Source organism: Oncorhynchus kisutch, linkage group LG14 (genome assembly GCF_002021735.2).
Source record: "Oncorhynchus kisutch isolate 150728-3 linkage group LG14, Okis_V2, whole genome shotgun sequence".
Lineage (NCBI taxonomy): Eukaryota > Metazoa > Chordata > Actinopteri > Salmoniformes > Salmonidae > Oncorhynchus > Oncorhynchus kisutch.
The window spans coordinates 7853741-7877337 of record NC_034187.2 but is presented as its reverse complement, the minus strand read 5'-3'; the positions used below and the strand labels follow the sequence as shown (position 1 = coordinate 7877337).

Here is a 23597-nt window from a genome sequence, read left to right as displayed (position 1 = left end):
GAAGGTACGGTGGGATTCGAGATGGTCAGTGACCTGTTTGTTGACTTGGCTTTCGAAGACCTTAGATAGGCAGGGCAGGATGGATATAGGTCTGTAACAGTTTGGGTCCAGGGTGTCTCCCCCTTTGAAGAGGGGGATGACTGCGGCAGCTTTCCAATCCTTGGGGATCTCAGACGAGATGAAAGAGAGGTTGAACAGGCTGGTAATAGGGGTTGCGACAATGGTGGCAGATAGTTTCAGAAATAGAGGGTCCAGATTGTCAAGCCCAGCTGATTTGTACGGGTCCAGGTTTTGCAGCTCTTTCAGAACATCTGCTATCTGGATTTGGGTAAAGGAGAACCTGGAGAGGCTTGGGCGAGGAGCTGCGGGGGGGGCGGAGCTGTTGGCCGAGGTTGAAGTAGCCAGGCGGAAGGCATGGCCAGCCGTTGAGAAATGCTTATTGAAGTTTTCGATAATCATGGATTTATCAGTGGTGACCGTGTTACCTAGCCTCAGTGCAGTGGGCAGCTGGGAGGAGGTGCTCTTGTTCTCCATGGACTTCACAGTGTCCCAGAACTTTTTGGAGTTGGAGCTACAGGATGCAAACTTCTGCCTGAAGAAGCTGGCCTTAGCTTTCCTGACTGACTGCGTGTATTGGTTCCGGACTTCCCTGAACAGTTGCATATCACGGGGACTATTCGATGCTATTGCAGTCCGCCACAGGATGTTTTTGTGCTGGTCGAGGGCAGTCAGGTCTGGGGTGAACCAAGGGCTGTATCTGTTCTTAGTTCTGCATTTTTTGAACGGAGCATGCTTATCTAAAATGGTGAGGAAGTTACTTTTAAAGAATGACCAGGCATCCTCAACTGACGGGATGAGGTCAATGTCCTTCCAGGATACCCGGGCCAGGTCGATTAGAAAGGCCTGCTCACAGAAGTGTTTTAGGGAGCGTTTGACAGTGATGAGGGGTGGTCGTTTGACTGCGGCTCCGTAGCGGATACAGGCAATGAGGCAGTGATCGCTGAGATCCTGGTTGAAGACAGCGGAGGTGTATTTGGAGGGCCAGTTGGTCAGGATGACGTCTATGAGGGTGCCCTTGTTTACAGAGTTAGGGTTGTACCTGGTGGGTTCCTTGATGATTTGTGTGAGATTGAGGGCATCTAGCTTAGATTGTAGGACTGGCGGGGTGTTAAGCATATCCCAGTTTAGGTCACCTAACAGAACAAACTCTGAAGCTAGATGGGGGGCGATCAATTCACAAATGGTGTCCAGGGCACAGCTGGGAGCTGAGGGGGGTCGGTAGCAGGCGGCAACCGTGAGAGACTTATTTCTGGAGAGAGTAATTTTCAAAATTAGTAGTTCGAACTGTTTGGGTATGGACCTGGAAAGTATGACATTACTTTGCAGGCCATCTCTGCAGTAAACTGCAACTCCTCCCCCTTTGGCAGTTCTATCTTGACGGAAGATGTTATAGTTGGGTATGGAAATCTCTGAATTTTTGGTGGCCTTCCTGAGCCAGGATTCAGACACAGCAAGGACATCAGGGTTAGCAGAGTGTGCTAAAGCAGTGAGTAAGACAAACTTAGGGAGGAGGCTTCTGATGTTGACATGCATGAAACCAAGGCTTTTTCGAAGACAGAAGTCAACAAATGAGGGTGCCTGGGGACATGCAGGGCCTGGGTTTACCTCCACATCACCCGCGGAACAGAGAAGGAGTAGTATGAGGGTGCGGCTAAAGGCTATCAAAACTGGTCGCCTAGAGCGTTGGGGACAGAGAATAAGAGGAGCAGGTTTCTGGGCATGGTAGAATATATTCAGGGCATAATGCGCAGACAGGGGTATGGTGGGGTGCGGGTACAGCGGAGGTAAGCCCAGGCACTGGGTGATGATGAGAGAGGTTGTATCTCTGGACATGCTGGTAGTAATGGGTGAGGTCACCGCATGTGTGGGAGGTGGGACAAAGGAGTTATCAGGGGTATGAAGAGTGGAACTAGGGGCTCCATTGTGAACTAAAACAATGATAACTAACCTGAACAACAGTATACAAGGCATATTGACATTTGAGAGAGACATACAGCGAGGCATACAGTAATCACAGGTGTTGAATTGGGAAAGCTAGCTAAAACAGTAGGTGAGACAACAGCTAATCAGCTAGCACAACAACAGCAGGTAAAATGGCGTAGACTAGGCAACGGGGCCAACAGATAAAACAAACAAGCAGAATGGAGTACCGTGATTTATGGACAGTCCAGCGTGCATCAGCTATGTAGCCAAGAGATCAGTGTCCAGGGGGCAGCGGTGGATGGGGAAGGGAAGCTGGACTGGCGAGTGTTATCCAGGTTAAAAAAACGAACAATGACTAAATAGCTTGTAGCTAGTTAGCTGGTTAGCTTCTGGAGGTTCTTGAGTGTGTTCTAAAAATAAATAAAAAATAATAGCGATTCCGTATCACATTGGGTGAGGCAGGTTTCCGGAAGGTATAAACAAATTAAAAGTCAAAAGAGATAGAAAGTAAATATGGGTCCGGTGGGCGTTTGGGACGCGGCGATTCAGGCGGTTAGCAGGCCTGTGCTAACAAGCTAACAGTTTGTAGGCCCGGGCTAGACAAGGTAGCAGTTAGCGGACCGGAGCTGGACAAGCTAGCAGTTAGCAGGCCGAATTAGCAAGCAGGGAGATAGCGAGGGCTAGAGAGTTAGCCTTTGGGGGACGTCGCGATGGGGTGAGTCTGTTTATTCCTCTTCATGCGGTGACATCGATAGACCGGTCGTGGGCCCGGGTATTGTAGCTCAGGAGTATGCTACGGTGGTAGCGCAGGCCGGGCTAGCTTCAAGCTAAGTGGGTGGAAACGCTAGCCAGGGGTAATCATCCAGGGTTGCAGTTTAGCTAGATAGCTAGTTGTGAAGATCCAGCGTATTTGGAAGCTTAGGTTTAGCAAAATGTTTTTAAAGGGATAGCTATGTAAAAAACGAAAAATATGTAAAAAAACGAAAAATAAACAAAATATAAACAAAATATACAGGGACACGACACGACAGGACGACTTACTGCTACGCCATCTTGGAATTAACTGGGTGGATAGGTTTACCAGACATATGACTCTTCAGTCTAACTGGGTGGTGGATTGGTTCACCAGCCATATGACTCTTCAGTCTAACTAGGTGGTGTCACACTCTGATCTGTTTCACCTGTCTTTGTGATTGTCTCCACTCCCCTCCAGGTGTCACCCATCTTCCCCATTATCCCCTGTGTATTTATACCTGTGTTCTCTGTTTGACTGTTGTCAGTTCATCTTGTTTGTCAAGCTTACCAGCGTTTGTCCTGTCAGCTCCTGTCTTTTCCCAATCTCTCTTTTTCTCACCCTCCTGGTTTTTGACCCTTGCCTGTCCTGACCCTGAACCCACCCGCCTGATCACTCTGCCTGACCCTGAACCCACCCGCCTGATCACTCTGCCTGACTCTGAGCCCACCCGCCTGATCACTCTGCCTGACCCTGAACCCACCCGCCTGATCACTCTGCCTGACCCTGAGCCCACATGCCTGATCACTCTGCCTGACCCTGTGCCCACCCGCCTGATCACTCTGCCTGACCCTGAACCCACCCGACTGATCACTCTGCCTGACCCTGAGCCCACATGCCTGATCACTCTGCCTGACCCTGTGCCCACCCGCCTGATCACTCTGCCTGACCCTGAACCCACCCGCCTGATCACTCTGCCTGACCCTGAGCCTGCTTGCCTGATCACTCTGCCTGACCCTGAACCCACCCGCCTGATCACTCTGCCTGACCCTGAACCCACCCGCCTGATCACTCTGCCTGACCCTGAGCCTGCCCACCTGATCACTCTGCCTGACCCTGAGCCCACCTGCCTGATCACTCTGCCTGACCCTGAACCCACCCGCCTGATCACTCTGCCTGACCCTGAACCCACCCGCCTGATCACTCTGCCTGACTCTGAGCCCACCCGCCTGATCACTCTGCCTGACCCTGAACCCACCCGCCTGATCACTCTGCCTGACCCTGAACCCACCCGCCTGATCACTCTGCCTGACCCTGAGCCTGCTTGCCTGATCACTCTGCCTCACCCTGAACCCACCCGCCTGATCACTCTGCCTGACCCTGAACCCACCCGCCTGATCACTCTGCCTGACCCTGAGCCTGCCCACCTGATCACTCTGCCTGACCCTGAGCCCACCTGCCTGATCACTCTGCCTGACCCTGAACCCACCCGCCTGATCACTCTGCCTGACCCTGAACCCACCCGCCTGATCACTCTGCCTGACCCTGAACCCACCCGCCTGATCACTCTGCCTGACCCTGTGCCCACCCGCCTGATCACTCTGCCTGACCCTGAACCCACCCGCCTGATCACTCTGCCTGACCCTGAGCCAACATGCCTGATCACTCTGCCTGACCCTGTGCCCACCCGCCTGATCACTCTGCCTGACCCTGAACCCACCCGCCTGATCACTCTGCCTGACCCTGTGCCCACCCGCCTGATCACTCTGCCTGACCCTGAACCCACCCGCCTGATCACTCTGCCTGACCCTGAGCCCACATGCCTGATCACTCTGCCTGACCCTGAACCCACCCACCTGATCACTCTGCCTGACCCTGAACCCACCCGCCTGATCACTCTGCCTGACCCTGAGCCTGCCCACCTGATCACTCTGCCTGACCCTGAACCCACCCGCCTGATCACTCTGCCTGACCCTGTGCCCACCCGCCTGATCACTCTGCCTGACCCTGAGCCCACATGCCTGATCACTCTGCCTGACCCTGAGCCTGCCTGCCGTCCTGTACCTTTGTCTCTGTTGCTAATATTAAACATTGTTACTTCAACACGGATTGCATCTGGGTCTTATCATGATAGGTGGAGGGTTGGTTCACCAGCCATATGACACTTCAGTGGCAGCCTGCCCACCTGATCACTCTGCCTGACCCTGAACCCACCCGCCTGATCACTCTGCCTGACCCTGAGCCTGCTTGCCTGATCACTCTGCCTGACCCTGAACCCACCCGCCTGATCACTCTGCCTGACCCTGAACCCACCCGCCTGATCACGCTACCTGACCCTGAGCCCACCCGCCTGATCACTCTGCCTGACCCTGAGCCCACCCGCCTGATCACTCTGCCTGACCCTGAGCCTGCCTGCCGTCCTGTACCTTTGTCTCTGTTGCTAATATTAAACATTGTTACTTCAACACGGATTGCATCTGGGTCTTATCATGATAGGTGGAGGGTTGGTTCACCAGCCATATGACACTTCAGTGGCAGCCTGCCCACCTGATCACTCTGCCTGACCCTGAACCCACCCGCCTGATCACTCTGCCTGACCCTGAGCCTGCTTGCCTGATCACTCTGCCTGACCCTGAACCCACCCACCTGATCACTCTGCCTGACCCTGAACCCACCCGCCTGATCACGCTACCTGACCCTGAGCCCACCCGCCTGATCACTCTGCCTGACCCTGAGCCCACCCGCCTGATCACTCTGCCTGACCCTGAGCCTGCCTGCCGTCCTGTACCTTTGTCTCTGTTGCTAATATTAAACATTGTTACTTCAACACGGATTGCATCTGGGTCTTATCATGATAGGTGGAGGGTTGGTTCACCAGCCATATGACACTTCAGTGGCAGCAGAAGCCTGAGATTCTCGGTCTGTAAACGGTGGGCCTCTGCTTTCTCCGATACCCTCCTCTTGAACCAGATCCTGCATGTACTGGGTCATGTTCTGTTAAGTATTTAACTTAGAATGGCTCTATGGAGGATGTTAGGTAACTCTCAGATAGACTAGATCAGCACCTCAGCCAAGGATCAAAGAACTCATTCTAATTCACACATTACATGCTCCCTCCTGGTCAGGTCGTTATTGTAAAAGAGAAATGTGTTCGCAATGACTTAGCTGGTTAAATAAGGTCAAACACAAACACATGCTAATGAGCCACAACTGACAGATATTAAGTAGGCTTTATATTGGCTCATATTCATCGGGCCACGGGTCACATGTCTAATAAACACAACATCAATATGAGATACAAGCTTAACATTTACAATACATTCACTGCTTGATCAAAACCCTTAGGATGACTGGAGTTTGTAGTGCACTATGTAGGGAATAGAGTGGAATGAATGTGTGATAAAACCCTTAGGATGACGGGAGTTTGTAGTGCACTATGTAGAGAATAGAGTGGAATGTGTGATAAAACCCTTAGTATGACGGGAGTTTGTAGTGCACTATGTAGGGAATAGAGTGGGATGTGTGATAAAACCCTTAGGATGATGGGAGTTTGTAGTGCACTATGTAGGGAATAGAGTGGGATGTGTGATACAGCCCTGGACTGTGTTAGTGATCGATGTTTCAGTATGTTAATTCAGCAAAACCCTGTGAAATCACCATGGAGAAATACCTCCCAGTGCCTAATGTTACTTGTAAAATCATGACAATACAATTTTTTTTTTTATTAAGTGTCTGTGATCAATAAATAAATATTTTGTTGGAGCATCCTAGTCATCAATGGAATATATACGGCAATGAATGGAATATGCGTTTCCCGATTCGGACGGAGTATGAAAACCAGGCTTGAAAAGATATGAGACGTTTAGCTTTGGGTCAGGTATTCAGTTCAGGTGAAATGACAAGGCATTCTAAATATTTATCTAGAAGTCTTTCATTCAACTCCATCACATGCATGGATTAGTCTACTCCAGTACCTGTATGTCTGGCTCAACCAGAGTAAACAATACGCTGATGAAATATGACTGAGTCCATCAGGATATATGAGGTGCATTTAGATCAGACGGATAACCCGTGTGTACCTCTGAGTGAAGGTCATTTATATCAGATGGATAACCTGTGTGTACCTCTGAGTGAAGGTCATTTATATCAGATGGATAACCCGTGTGTACCTCTGAGTGAAGGTCATTTAGATCAGATGGATAACCTGTGTGTACCTCTGAGTGAAGGTCAATCAGATCAGATGGATAACCTGTGTGTACCTCTGAGTGAAGGTCAATCAGATCAGATGGATAACCTGTGTGTACCTCTGAGTGAAGGTCAATCAGATCAGATGGATAACCTGTGTGTACCTCTGAGTGAAGGTCAATCAGATCAGATGGATAACCTGTGTGTACCTCTGAGTGAAGGTCAATCAGATCAGATGGATAACCTGTGTGTACCTCTGAGTGAAGGTCAATCAGATCAGATGGATAACCTGTGTGTGCCTCTGAGTGAAGGTCATTTAGATCAGATGGATAACCTGTGTGTACCTCTGAGTGAAGGTCAATCAGATCAGATGGATAACCTGTGTGTACCTCTGAGTGAAGGTCAATCAGATCAGATGGATAACCTGTGTGTACCTCTGAGTGAAGGTCAATCAGATCAGATGGATAACCTGTGTGTACCTCTGAGTGAAGGTCAATCAGATCAGATGGATAACCTGTGTGTACCTCTGAGTGAAGGTCATTTAGATCTGATGGATAACCTGTGTGTGCCTCTGAGTGAAGGTCATTCAGATCAGATGGATAACCTGTGTGTACCTCTGAGTGAAGGTCATTTAGATCAGATGGATAACCTGTGTGTACCTCTGAGTGAAGGTCAATCAGATCAGATGGCTGCCCAGGATCGCCGGGAAACAGGCAGATGTGTTTGTTTATGTTTGTAGATAGGAAACCCACAAACACTGAAACACAGACTGTTTCTCACTTCAATGTGTCTGTGCAACAGACTATTTCTCACTGCAATGTGTCTGCTCAGCCATGTCACATCTCTAGTAGACACATGCTGACACACTACGACTCTCAATCGGCTAAAAACACAATTATTCACACACACACACACACACACACACACACACACACACACACACACACACACACACACACACACACACACACACACACACACACACACACACACACACACACACACACACACACACACACACACACACATACACACACACACACACACACTCACACACACTGTCCTCCTCTCCTGTCCTTCTCTCCTGTCCTCCATTCCTGTCCTACTCCCCTGTCCTACTCTTCTGTCCTCCTTTCCTGTCCTACTCACCTGTCCTCCTCTTCTGTCCTACTTTCCTGTCCTACTCCTCTGTCAGATCTCCTAGATAAACCTGGGCCGTCTCTATCCAGTGGCGAATGACTCACATCGCAGGTAAGGGAACCTAAATTAATATAGAGAAAAGAAGACAACAAACCCAAACTACCAGCCCCATATCAATACACTGTGAACCACAAACTAAAAACAACTCAAAGACTGGGTCATAGGAAGAAGGAGATGACCAGATAGATAAAGTGAGTTCATATAAGAATGAGATAAAAAGAGGGAGATGAACAGATAGAGGGAGAGAATAGAGTGTGAGGGAGAGAAGAGAGAAAGAGGGAGAGAAGAGAGAGAGAGGGAGGGAGAGAGAGAGAGGGAGAGAAGAGAGAGAGAGGGAGAGGAGAGGGAGAGAAAGAGAGAGAGAGGGAGAGAGGAGAGAGAGGGAGAGAAGAGAGGGAGAGGAGAGAGGGGGAGGGAGGGAGGGAGGGAGGGAGGGAGGGAGGGAGGGAGGGAGGGAGGGAGGGAGGGAGGGAGGGAGGGAGGGAGGGAGGGAGGGAGGGAGGGAGGGAGGGAGGGAGAGAAGAGAGAGAGGAGAGAGAGGGAGGGAGAGAAGAGAGAGATAGGAGAGAGGGAGGGAGAGAAGAGAGAGAGAGAGAGAGGGAGGGAGAGAAGAGAGCACGATGAGAGAGAGGGAGGGAGAGAAGAGAGGGATAGGAGAGAGAGAAGAGAAGAGGAGAGGAGCGAGAGGGAGAGAAGAGAGGGAGAGGAGAGAGAGAGGGAGGGAGGGGGAGAAGAGAGAGAGGAGAGAGAGGCAGGGAGATAAGAGAGGGATAGGAGAAAGAGGGAGGAGGGGAGGGAGAGAATAGCAAGAGAAGAAAGAGAGAGAGAGGGAGATAAGAGAGAGAGAGGGAGAGGAGAGAGAGGGGGAGAAGTGAGAGAGGGAGAGGGAGAGAAGAGGAGAGAGAGGGAGAGAAGAGAGGGAGGGAGAGAAGAGAGGGATAGGGGAGAGAGAGAGAGAGAGAGAGAGGAGAGAGAGAGAGGGAGGGAGAGAAGAGAGAAGAAAGAGAAAGCGAGGAAGAGAAGAGCGAGAGAGGGAGAGAAGAGAGAGTGAGAGAGAAGAGAGAGAGGGAGAGAAGAGAGAGAGAGGGGAGAGAAGAGAGAGACTTGGAGAGAGTGATTGAGAGAGAGGGAGAGAAGAGAGAGCTGGAGTGAGAGAAAGAGAAAAGAGAGAGAGAGAGAGAGAGAGAGTGCTGGGTTCAGGGTACATCTATGCCTCCTGCTGTGAGTGACTCAGTGAGCCTCTCTGAAATGGATGAGTAGGTTCATCAGACAGACACAGAAGTTTACCATTACCAGGGCACAGTAGAACAGTTGGTAAACAAGTATTAAGACACTGATATCATACACTGAGACACTGAATTCTTTTGGTTTAGGCTGTTGATTCAAGTACTGGTTATTTCCATGGAAGCTAGATGGGCTTTCTCAACCTAGCTAGATATAGGGCTGTCTCAATATTATTTATAGTGTCCTTTCCTCATCTCCTCTTAGTGTCCTCCTCTTAGAGTTTCCTGTCCTCTTAGCTCTTAGTGTCTCCCATGCTCCATCCTTAAACTAGAATATCAGCTGTCTACGATTAGCTCGATTGATCCCATTGAAACACAGCACACATCAACATTAACAAGTCAACAAGTCCATCACAAACACACACACATATACTAATGTACAATATAACTGTCCTGCTAATTGGTAGAGTGATGGAAAACTGAGCATCATCAATCAACTCAAATCAAATCAAATCAAATTTATTTATATAGCCCTTCGTACATCAGCTGATATCTCAAAGTGCTGTACAGAAACCCAGCCTAAAACCCCAAACAGCAAGCAATGCAGGTGTAGAAGCACGGTGGCTAGGAAAAACTCCCTAGAAAGGCCAATACCTAGGAAGAAACCTAGAGAGGAACCAGGCTATGTGGGGTGGCCAGTCCTCTTCTGGCTGTGCCGGGTGGAGATTATAACAGAACATGGTCAAGATGTTCAATGTTCATAAATGACCAGCATGGTCGAATAATAATAAGGCAGAACAGTTGAAACTAGAGCAGCAGCACAGTCAGGTGGAAGTTGAAACTGGAGCAGCAGCATGGCCAGGTAGACTGGGGACAGCAAGGAGTCATCATGTCAGGTAGTCCTGGGGCATGGTCCTAGGGCTCAGGTCAGTTGAAACTGGAACAGCAGCATGGCCAGGTGGACTGGGGACAGCAAGGAGTCATCATGTCAGGTAGTCCTGGGGCATGGTCCTAGGGCTCAGGTCCTCCGAGAGAGAGAAAGAAAGAGAGAAGGAGAGAATTAGAGAACGCACACTTAGATTCACACAGGACACCGAATAGGACAGGAGAAGTACTCCAGATATAACAAACTGACCCCAGCCCCCTGACACATAAACTACTGCAGCATAAATACTGGAGGCTGAGACAGGAGGGGTCAGGAGACACTGTGGCCCCATCCGAGGACACCCCCGGACAGGGCCAAACAGGAAGGATATAACCCCACCCACTTTGCCAAAGCACAGCCCCCACACCACTAGAGGGATATCTTCAACCACCAACTTACCATCCTGAGACAAGGCTGAGTATAGCCCACAAAGATCTCCGCCACGGCACAACCCAAGGGGGGGGGGGCGCCAACCCAGACAGGATGACCACAACAGTGAATCAACCCACTCAGGTGACACACCCCCTCCAGGGACGGCATGAGAGAGCCCCAGCAAGCCAGTGACTCAGCCCCTGTAATAGGGTTAGAGGCAGAGAATCCCAGTGGAAAGAGGGGAACCGGCCAGGCAGAGACAGCAAGGGCGGTTCGTTGCTCCAGAGCCTTTCCGTTCACCTTCCCACCCCTGGGCCAGACTACACTCAATCATATGACCCACTGAAGAGATGAGTCTTCAGTAAAGACTTAAAGGTTGAGACCGAGTTTGCGTCTCTGACATGGGTAGGCAGACCGTTCCATAAAAATGGAGCTCTATAGGAGACTGATCAACTGTCATGAGGGAGGGAGGGGAGAGAGACTCTCTTACTGACTCTACAGCACTGGGCTACAGAGACCTGCTTCTCTTCATGGAGACCAATAACGCCTGTCTAGAGGATGACAGAATCACAGAGCCAATCTCCAGCCGGTTAACATGATGGGTCACAGGTACTCAAAAAAGGAAGTAGCTTTTTTTGGACATGGCTTTTATCATGAGCTGTCTGTATTATTTAGAATCTGTTACAAGTTCCCAACATCCCTACGAGTCGGACTACCTCCTCCACAAACAGCAGGGCAGTGTATATCAGTCACCTACCGTTTAACTTTTTACCTGGTTATACTTTATTATCAGTAACCACTAATGCCTAAACATCAAGCTGTGAGCCTCATCTTCATTACGGGCTTGTGACGTCAGAGAGCGCAACCATCTTTGTTGAGGCTGTCGCTTGCAGGCGGGGCGGAGTTTCCTCCGAGGGCAATCCTTTTGATGCGAGGCAGCAGTAGGAACTAGAAGGTGGGGGTAGCACCAAGGAGACATTTTCCAGTCCTGAACTGACGACGGTCCACTGAAAACAACTTCAGGTATGTTTCTGAACGATTCAGTTCAGTTGAGATAAAAAATAATAGGTTATTTAATTAAAGAAAATAAGAGTTTATTTTTAATGGCTGAGCCAAGTTTCAAAACAGTGTGGTGTCGCCGATTATTTTGGAAATTAGGGTTTGTAAAGTCTATCTCAATCACTTTCAATATAGTATTCTTTAGTTTCGTCAAAATAAATTACTTTTACATCGGTATCAAATCCGATTATGCTGTTGTTAAGACAGAGTAAGGATTTATCTTCGAGTAACGTCCCATTTTAATTCACCCGTGATAAAGCTGCTTATCAACGGTGTTGCATGTTGCAATGAGCGCGCGGTACGAGTGTGGTCAATTTCAGAACCACGGACAGCGCTCATTCTAGAAACAGCCGGGTAAACCACAGGCTACGCTACAGAAACGTTGAGAGCATTAGTAAAGGTTTGTTTCTAGAAAAGCTGCACGAGATACCAATCGTGTGATTTGTTAGGGAGAAAAAACATTTGCAAGCTAGACCTGTTTTTTTTTAATCGTTTATCTCACAGAAATTGGTCATTCAGCCTTTACCTCCTTTAGGTTGTTCTCTGAAAACAAATGTCAAGATGCTGTTTAAACATAATTGGTAAGATGGTGCGATATTGCTATTGACCTTTCTTTGTAATAATTTAGGTTAAAATGTTAGGTTATATGGAGATCAAGAATCAGTCTGTTTTGTTTAGTTTAGTGCACGTGGCTGTGTAAGGTCAAGCAGTTCTCAAGCAAAAGTGAATGTGACAATATTACATGAGTTATATGACATTTGCACCTAGTCCACCCACGCATGCTGCTAGAAGATCACTCATGTCGCTGGACGAGAACATGTGTATCTTTATAAGGTTCAAAGAGGACAGCCACCACCCATTAACAGGAAGTGATGATGATATAGTTTGGTCTGCCAACACAGGGACAGGAAGTGATGATGATATAGTTTGGTCCGCCAACACAGGGACAGGAAGTGATGATGATATAGTTTGGTACACCAACACAGGGACATGAAGTGATGATGATATAGTTGGGTCCGCGAACCCAGGGCCAGGAAATGATGATGATATAGTTGGGTCTGCCAACACAGGGACAGTAAGTGATGATGATATAGTTTGGTCCGCCAACACAGGGACAGTAAGTGATGATGATATAGTTTGGTCCGCCAACACAGGGACATGGAGTGATGATGATATAGTTTGATCCACAACACAGGGACAGGAAGTGACATAGTTTAGTCCGCCAACACAGTGACAGGAAGTGATGAAGATATAGTTTGGTCCGCCACCACAGGGACATGGAGTGATGATGACATAGTTTGATCCACCAACACAGGGACAGGAAGTGATGAAGATATAGTTTGGTCCGCCAACACAGGGACAGGAAGTGATGAGGATATAGCTTGGTCCGCCAACACAGGGACAAGAAGTGATGATGATATAGTTTGGTCCCCCAACACAGGGAAAGGAAGTGATGATTATATAGTTTGGTCCACAAACACAGGGACAGGAAGTGATGATGATATAGTTTGGTACACCAACACAGGGACAGGATGTGATGATGATACAGTTTGGTCCACAAACACAGGGACAGGAAGTGATGATGATATAGTTTGGTCTGCCAACACAGGGACAGGGAGTGATAATGATATAGTTTGGTCCACCAACACAGGGACAGGAAGTGATATAGTTTAGTCCGCCAACACAGTGACAGGTAGTGATGATGATATAGTTTGGTCCGCCAACACAGGGACATGGAGTGATAATGATATAGTTTGGTCCACCAAAACAGGGACAGGAGGTGGTATAGTTTAGTCCGCCAACACAGTGACAGGAAGTGATGATGATATAGTTTGGTCGGCCAACACAGGGACAGGAAGTGATGATGATATAGTTTGGTCCGCCAACACAGGGACAGGAAGTGATGATGATATAGTTTTGTCCGCCAACACAGGAAGAGGAAGTGATGATGATATAGTTGGGTTCGCCAAAACACAGGAAGAGGAAGTGATGATAATATAGTTTGGTCCACCAACAGAGGGACAGGAACTGATGATGATATAGTTTGGTCCGCCAACACAGGGACAGGAAGTGATGATGATATAGTTGGGTCTGCCAACACAGGGAAAGGAAGGGATGATGATATAGTTGGGTCTGCCAACACAGGGACAAGAAGTGATGATGATATAGTTTAGTCCGCCAACACAGGGACATGGAGTGATGATATAGTTTGGTCAGCCAACACAGGGACAGGAAGTGATGATGATATAGTTTGGTCCGCCAACACAGTGAAAGGAAGTGATGATGATATAGTTTGGTCCGCCAACACAGTGAAAGGAAGTGATGATGATATAGTTTGGTCCGCCAACACAGGGACAGGAAGTGATGATGATATAGTTTTGTCCGCCAACACAGGAAGAGGAAGTGATGATGATATAGTTGGGTTCGCCAAAACACAGGAAGAGGAAGTGATGATAATATAGTTTGGTCCACCAACACAGGGACAGGAAGTGATGATGATATAGTTTGGTCCACCAACACAGGGACAGGAAGTGATGATGATATAGTTGGGTCTGCCAACACAGGGACAGGAAGGGATGATGATATAGTTGGGTCTGCCAACACAGGGACAGGAAGGGATGATGATATAGTTGGGTCTGCCAACACAGGGACAAGAAGTGATGATGATATAGTTTAGTCCGCCAACACAGGGACATGGAGTGATGATATAGTTTGGTCAGCCAACACAGGGACAGGAAGTGATGATGCTATAGTTTGGTCCGCCAACACAGTGAAAGGAAGTGATGATGATATAGTTTGGTCCGCCAACACAGTGAATGGAAGTGATGATGATATAGTTTGGTCCACAACACAGGGACAGGAAGTGACATAGTTTAGTCCGCCAACACAGTGACAGGAAGTGATGAAGATATAGTTTGGTCCGCCACCACAGGGACATGGAGTGATGATGACATAGTTTGATCCACCAACACAGGGACAGGAAGTGATGAAGATATAGTTTGGTCCGCCAACACAGGGACAGGAAGTGATGAGGATATAGCTTGGTCCGCCAACACAGGGACAGGAAGTGATGATGATATAGTTTGGTCCCCCAACACAGGGAAAGGAAGTGATGATGATATAGTTTGGTCCACAAACACAGGGACAGGAAGTGATGATGATATAGTTTGGTACACCAACACAGGGACAGGATGTGATGATGATACAGTTTGGTCCACAAACACAGGGACAGGAAGTGATGATGATATAGTTTGGTCTGCCAACACAGGGACAGGAAGTGGGGATGATATAGTTTGGTCCCCCAACACAGGGAAAGGAAGTGATGATGATATAGTTTGGTCCACAAACACAGGGACAGGAAGTGATGATGATATAGTTTGGTACACCAACACAGGGACAGGATGTGATGATGATACAGTTTGGTCCACAAACACAGGGACAGGAAGTGATGATGATATAGTTTGGTCCGCCAACACAGGGACAGGAAGTGGGGATGATATAGTTTGGTACACCAACACAGGGACATGAAGTGATGATGATATAGTTTGGTCCACCAACACAGGGACAGGAAGTGATATAGTTTAGTCCGCCAACACAGTGACAGGTAGTGATGATGATATAGTTTGGTCCGCCAACACAGGGACATGGAGTGATAATGATATAGTTTGGTCCACCAAAACAGGGACAGGAGGTGATATAGTTTAGTCCGCCAACACAGTGACAGGAAGTGATGATGATATAGTTTGGTCCGCCAACACAGGGACAGGAAGTGATGATGATATAGTTTGGTCCGCCAACACAGGGACAGGAAGTGATGATGATATAGTTTTGTCCGCCAACACAGGAAGAGGAAGTGATGATGATATAGTTGGGTTCGCCAAAACACAGGAAGAGGAAGTGATGATAATATAGTTTGGTCCACCAACAGAGGGACAGGAACTGATGATGATATAGTTTGGTCCGCCAACACAGGGACAGGAAGTGATGATGATATAGTTGGGTCTGCCAACACAGGGAAAGGAAGGGATGATGATATAGTTGGGTCTGCCAACACAGGGACAAGAAGTGATGATGATATAGTTTAGTCCGCCAACACAGGGACATGGAGTGATGATATAGTTTGGTCAGCCAACACAGGGACAGGAAGTGATGATGATATAGTTTGGTCCGCCAACACAGTGAAAGGAAGTGATGATGATATAGTTTGGTCCGCCAACACAGTGAAAGGAAGTGATGATGATATAGTTTGGTCCGCCAACACAGGGACAGGAAGTGATGATGATATAGTTTTGTCCGCCAACACAGGAAGAGGAAGTGATGATGATATAGTTGGGTTCGCCAAAACACAGGAAGAGGAAGTGATGATAATATAGTTTGGTCCACCAACACAGGGACAGGAAGTGATGCTGATACAGTTTGGTCCACCAACACAGGGACATGGAGTCTTGATGATATAGTTTGGTCCGCCAACACAGGGAAAGGAAGTGATGATGATATAGCTTGGTCTGCCAACACAGGGACAGGAAGTCATGATGATATAGTTTGGTCCGCCAACACAGGGACAGGAAGTGATGATGATATAGTTTGGTCCGCCAACACAGGGACAGGAAGTGATGATGATATAATTTAGTCCGCCAACATGGGGACAGGAAGTGATGATGATATAGTTTGGTTCGCCAACACAGGAACAGGAAGTGATGATGATAATATAGTTTGGTCCGCCAACACAGGGACAGGAAGTGATGATGATATAATTTAGTCCGCCAACATGGGGACAGGAAGTGATGATGATACAGTTTGGTCCACCAAGACAGGGACAGGAAGTGATGATGATATAGTTTGGTCCGCCAACACAGGGACAGGAAGTGATGATGATATAGTTTGGTTCGCCAACACAGGGACAGGAAGTGATGATGATATAGTTTGGTCCGCCAACACAGGGACAGGAAGTGATGATGATACAGTTTGGTCCGCCAACACAGGAACAGGAAGTGATGATGATGATATAGTTTGGTCCGCCAACACAGGGACAGGAAGTGATGATGATATAATTTAGTCCGCCAACATGGGGACAGGAAGTGATGATGATATAGTTTGGTCCACCAAGACAGGGACAGGTAGTGATGATGATATAGTTTGGTCCACCAAGACAGGGACAGGTAGCGATGATGATATAGTTTGCTCCACCAACACAGGGACAGGAAGTGATGCTGATACAGTTTGGTCCACCAACACAGGGACATGGAGTCTTGATGATTTAGTTTGGTCCGCCAACACAGGGACAGGAAGTGATGATGATATAGCTTGGTCCACCAACACAGGGACAGGAAGTGATGAGGATATAGTTTGGTACGCCAACACAGGGACAGGAAGTGATGATGATATAGTTTGGTCCTCCAACACAGGGACAGGAAGTGATGATGATATAGTTTGGTCCGCCAACACAGGGACAGGAAGTGATGATGATATAGTTTGGTCCGCCAACACAGGGACAGGAAGTGATGATGATATAGATTGGTCCACCAACACAGGGACAGGAAGTGATGATGATACAGTTTGTGTCCACCAACACAGAGACAGAAAGTGATGATGATACAGTTTGGTCCACCAACATAGCGACATGGAGTGATGATGATATAGTTTGGTCCGCCAATACAGGGACAGGAAGTGATGATGATATATTGTATTCCGCCAACATGGGGACAGGAAGTGATGATGATATAGTTTGGTCCCCCAACACAGGGACAGGAAGTGATGATTATATAGTTTGGTCTGCCAACACAGGGACAGGAAGTGATGATGATATAGTGTGGTCCACCAACACAGAGACAGGAAGTGATGATTAAATAGTTTGGTCCACCAACACAGGGACAGGAAGTGATGCTGATACAGTTTGGTCCACCAACACAGGGACAGGAAGTGATGATGATATAGTTTGGTCCGCCAACACAGGGACAGGAAGTGATGATGATATAGTTTGGTCCGCCAACACAGGGACAGGAAGTGATGATGATACAGTTTGGTCCACCAACACAGGGACAGGAAGTGATGATGATATAGTTTGGTCCGCCGACACAGGGACAGGAAGTGATGATGATGATATATTTTGGTCCGCCAACACAGGGACAGGAAGTGATGATGATATATTTTAGTCCGCCAACATGGGAACAGGAATTGATGATGATATAGTTTGGTCCACCAAGACAGGGACAGGAAGTGATGATGATATAGTTTGGTCCGCCAACACAGGGACAGGAAGTGATGATGATATAGTTTGGTCCGCCAACACAGGGACAGGAAGTGATTATGATATAGTTTGGTCCACAAAGACAGGGACAGGTAGTGATGATGATATTGTTTGGTCAACCAAGACAGGGACAGGAAGTGATGATGATATAGTTTGGTCCACCAAGACAGGAACAGGAAGTGATGATGATATAGTTTGCTCCGCCAACACAGGGACAGGAAGTGATGATGATATAGTTTGGTCCACCAAGACAGGGACAGGAAGTGATGATGATATAGTTTGTCCACCAACACAGAGACAGGAAGTGATGATGATATAGTTTGGTCCTCCAACACAGGGACAGGAAGTGATGATGATATATTTTATTCCGCCAACATGGGGACAGGAAGTGATGATGATATAGTTTGGTCCACCAAGACAGGGACAGGAAGTGATGATGATATAGTTTGGTCTTCCAAGACAGGGACAGGAAGTGATGATGATATACTTTGGTCCACCAAGACAGGGACAGGAAGTGATGATGATATACTTTGGTCCACCAAGACAGGGACAGGATGTGATGATGATATAGTTTGGTCTGCCAACACAGGGACAGGAAGTGATGATAATGTAGTTTGGTCCACCAACACAGGGACAGGAAGTGATGATGATATAGCCTATCTAATACAGAATATGTAATCGGAAACGCCAGTGGAAGATGAGCTGGAAGGTTGCCAGGTTCCCTGTGCCGTCTCCCACTGCCAAGGGGATATCCTTCACACGTCTTAATAGTTTACATTGAGCCAAAAGGCCCAGAGCATTAACCCTGGGAGCCCAGTGTATTTCTGTATATGTGTGTCAGAGGAGACAACCTGCTCAGTCTGAGCTATCCACATCGAGGTAGAATACAATACAACATTTGCTTTATTAGTCCAGTTACACAGATATTCTTTATTTATTGTTGTCATAGTACCCAACCTGACACGCAACACACACATCACAGGCTGAGATTAGCTGTTGCCGAGCAGTGCCCCTGGATCAAAGTGACTTGCTCAAGGGCACAGCGGCGGTAGGTAGTATACGGGATATTGTCGTGGAAATGTCCTCTATTTACCAAATCATGGGAGCAAACCACACACAAGTCAGAGTTAGTTATGAAAGTCCATCTTTAATCATATAAGCTCTATAGCATTTTGACTTTCAACAGTTCAGTATCTCTAATGAAAAGTTGAGAGTCCCCACACAATGGCAAAATGGGATCCTTTATAGCAAAGATCACACATAGTCAGACAGCATAGACATAATTAATCGTTCAGCTTTTCTCCTTTCTCAAACCCCAGAACCATAAACCAATCCTCCAAATCAACAGGCATATATCAAATTGTCATTTAGATACAACCCACTCTAAATACAAACTCCTGCACAAACTCACGGAGAGGAGAATGAGGCTATAGGTTAAGATAGAAACAACATTAGAGGGAGCATAGAATGATTCCAGACACTGCCACCCTCCTTTCCCCACTAGAAAAAGGTAGGGAGTGAAAGATATGTTTACACATGATGACACTTTGACCTCTCCCCTCTCTGTGGCCCATGCAACTTAGTCTTGACATAGAACAGATAACTGCAACCTCGCTACAGTATTACACAAAAATACCATTCTGATGAGAAGTAACTTACACACATTAGATAAATATAAAACATCTTACAAATGTTACCAACAAATTCTGAATCTTCCACGACAATATGTAGGTAGGGAGATCAAAATGTGTTTGTTTCTAAATCAGTGACTGTGTGGCCTACGATAGGCCTGTATAGTGCTGTTGCTTGAATACGCAGGATTCTATGTTATTACCCAGGGTTTTGTCCTATGAAGAGGAAGCCTGCACTCTTCAACTCAGTCACACAAACAATGGGGAAGGAAAGCTGCTCGTAGAAAGCCTCAGACTCACCCGGGTCACATCCATTCATTGGGATGATGATGCTGAGGCACTTGATTATCTTTGCTTTGCACTATAGGCCTAGTTTTAATGGAAGCAGGGTCTAGCAATGACTGGCAGACTGACTGACATTTCAGCATGAACCCTGACCTCTTCCTGAGATACAGTTTTATAGGTAGAACTCCAGCAGCTTGACATCCAAACTGATTTCACAGTTGATTCACTTCGTATTCAGTCTGGTTTAACCATGCTGATCTCTCCCATTCATTGTTCTAACTCAGGATAATGAGACAGGAGCACTAGATTATCTCTGCTCCAGTTTTAATGGGAAGCAGGGAAGGTCTGCCACACAGACATCTTTCAGAGATGGTGTGTAGGTTAAATGACAGTATGTTGAAGTTGTTCACGGGTCTGTATTTACAAGTGGAGAGTTGGCACATTCCTTGTTGTCCATGGCCTTAATGCGGCTTATGGAGCCTGGGTTTGGTCAAGCAGGGTGAGAACAGAACATAACAACAGGTGGTGACCTAGTGGCTGAGTTAGGCTGTGAGGATCACTCACTAACGCACAGAATGGGGGAGGGGGTTCCAAAGTGGTGGCGTTTAGGCTAGCTCAGTGTAAAATATGCCCTTGTACTGATCTAGGGTCAGCTTTACTGTCCCTAAATCCCAAACCCGTTAACCATTTGGGGGAGAAACATTCTTCATTGTACGATTATTAGTGTGAGTGTGTGTATCTAATTCTAAGTGTGTGGGTGTTAGTGTGAGTGTGTGTATCTAATTCTAAGTGTGTGGGTGTTAGTGTGAGTGTGTGTATCTAATTCTAAGTGTGTGGGTGTTAGTGTGAGTGTGTGTATCTAATTCTAAGTGTGTGGGTGTTAGTGTGAGTGTGTGTATCTAATTCTAAGTGTGTGGGTGTTAGTGTGAGTGTGTGTATCTAATTCTAAGTGTGTGGGTGTGAGTGTGAGTGTGTGTATCTAATTCTAAGTGTGTGGGTGTGAGTGTGTCTATCTAATTCTAAGTGTGTGGGTGTTAGTGTGAGTGTGTGTATCTAATTCTAAGTGTGTGGGTGTTAGTGTGAGTGTGTGTATCTAATTCTAAGTGTGTGGGTGTGAGTGTGTGTGTGTGTGTCTGTACAAGAGTGTGAGTATAGGCGTGATAGGTGGATATACAGAATAGGACTATATAAATACTGGTGGTAATATACTAGTAGTAATATATACATGTAAACAGGGATGAAAAGTGACTGGTAGCAGGACTATATAAATACAGGTGGTAATATACTAGTGGTAATATATACATGTGACAAGCCCTGACCATAGAGAGCCCTCGGAGTTCTCTATGGTGCAATAGGTCAGAGCGTGACTAGGGAGTGTTCTAGTCTTGCATTTCTATGTTGGTGTGAGTATGGTTCCCAATTGGAGGCAGCTAATGATCGTTGCCTCTAATTGGGGATCATACTTAGTGTGGTCCTTTTCCCATCTGTGTTTGTGGGATATTGTTTCATTTTGGTTTCGTGCTAAGTTGCGCTACGAACTGCACGGTCGTTTATTATTTGTTGTTTTGAAGGTTCACTTTAATAAATATACGTGGAACTCTACTCACACTGCGCCTTGGTCCACTTATTATGTATACGACGAACGTGACAACATGTAAACAGCAGTAATAGTGACCAGTAGCAGGATAAATATATACTAATGGTAATAGAAATCAATGAACAACAGCATAGTGGTAGTAATACATCTAATCAATAACCATTTTAGCAGCAGGGTACGTGTGAGGGTGTGTGTGAGGGTATGTGTGAGTGTGTGGAGTCAGTAATGAGTGTGTGAGCGAGAGTTTCTCTGAGTGTGTGACGTCAGTAATGAGTGTGTGGGTGAGGGTATGTGTGAGTATGTGGCGTCAGTAATGAGTGTGTGGGTGAGGGTGTGTGTGAGTGTGTGGCGTCAGTAATGAGTGTGTGGGTGAGGGTGTGTGTGAGTGTGTGGCGTCAGTAATGAGTGTGTGGGTGAGGGTGTGTGTGAGTGTGTGGTGTCAGTAATAAGTGTGTGAGTGAGGGTATGTGTGAGTGTGTGGCGTCAGTAATGAGTGTGTGGGTGAGGGTATGTGTGAGTGTGTGGCATCAGTAATGAGTGTGTGAGTGTGTGAGTGAGGGTGTGTGTGAGTGTGTGGTGTCAGTAATGAGTGTGTGAGTGAGGGTGTGTGTGAGGGTGTGTGTGAGTGTGTATGCATGTGTGTTTGGTGTGAGTGAGGGTGACAGTGAGGGTGTGTGTGTCTGAGTGGGTAGTGACCTGTGGATGTACAAAGAGTCAGTCTGGCTAGTCTGTGGGAGAGGGAGAGCAGTGGTCTTCGCCATTTAACAGTCTTATGGCCAGGAGATAGAAGCTGTTTAGGTCTCTGTTGGTCTGTACGTTGATGCACCGGTACCGCCTGCCTAACGGGAGCATGGAGAACAATCCATGGTTTGGGTGGCTGGAGCCTTTGGTCATTTTTTAGACCTTTCTCAAACATTGCTTGGCATATATGGCCTGGCTCACCCCCAGTGAAGCGCTGGGCCGTCCACACCACCCTCTGTAGGGCCTTCCGGTCAAGGGCGGTGCAGTTTCCATACCAGACAACCAGTCAGGAGGCTCTCGATGGTGCAGCCGTAAAAGTTCCTTAGGATCCGAGGGGCCAAATGGTTTCAGCCTCCTGAGGGAGAAGAGGTCCCGTGCCTTCTTTATGACTGTGTTGGTGTGAGGGGACCATGGTAAGTCCTCAGTGATGTGGACACAGAGGAACTAGAAGCTCTTGGCCCGCTCCACTGCGGCCCCGTCGATGGGGATGTGCAGAGCATGCTCCCCTACTTCCTGTAGTCCACCATCAGCTCCTTGGTCTTGCTGATGTTGAGGTAGAGGTTGTTGTCTTGGCACCACACTGCCAGGTATCTGACCTCCTCCCTGTAGGGCTGTCTCATCACTGTTGGTGATCAGGCCTACCACCGTTGTGTTGTCAGCAAACTTGATGATGGTGTTTGAGTGGCCCACAGTCGTACGGGAGTGTGCTGAGCACCCTGTTGAGAGTCAGCGTGGTAGAGTTGTTGTTGCCCAACCTCTCCACCTGGGGTAGTAAGAAAACAGACAAGCGTGAATGTAAGTGCAAGAAAAATTATATAATATCTTGATCATGTCTGTGGGGGTGTAGATCAGGGGGAAGAGTCATTCATGATTTATTGTAGTTAAAAATATATATATATATTTAACCTTTACTTAACTAGGCAAGTCAGTTAAGAACAAATTCTTATTTTACAATGACGGTCTACCCCGTCCAGACCCTCCCCTAACCCAGACGACGCTGGACCAATTGTGCGCCACCCTATGGAACTCTCGATCACGGCCGGTTGTGATACAGCCCGGGATTGAACCAGGGTCTGTAGTGATGCCTCTAGCACTGAGATGAAGTGCCTCAGACCACTGCTCTGCTCGGGAGCACTTGTATTGTAGAAGAGAGAAGAGAGAGATGTTGTTGACTTCCTGCATGACGACTGACAGTATACCAGAGTCAGCGGGATTATATCTATCTGTACTACTGTAATGTTCATGTCTCTATACACTCTTACGTTCAGCTGTCACCATAGGAGAAGTCTTTGAATAATCAGTTTTGGTTCCAGGTAGAACCTTTTTGGTTCCAGGTAGAACCACTTAAACAGAGGGTTCTACATTGAACCAAAAAGGGTTCTTCCTGGAACCAAAGTGGGTTATCCTATGTGGACA

At 47.4% G+C, this 23597-nt stretch overlaps 1 protein-coding gene across 4 annotated transcripts in view; it reads left to right on the top strand.

Moving 5' to 3' along the window:
* The first annotated feature begins 11538 nt into the window (after nucleotides 1-11538).
* The window catches only part of LOC109903244 (synaptosomal-associated protein 25-B-like), a 93133-nt gene continuing 81074 nt past the window's right edge, over nucleotides 11539-23597 (top strand). For all 4 annotated transcript variants that reach the window (XM_031787754.1, XM_031787755.1, XM_031787752.1 and 1 more), the window contains exon 1: nucleotides 11539-11644. The gene's annotated coding sequence lies outside the window, so the exon portion shown is untranslated. The remainder of the gene's footprint in view (nucleotides 11645-23597) is intronic.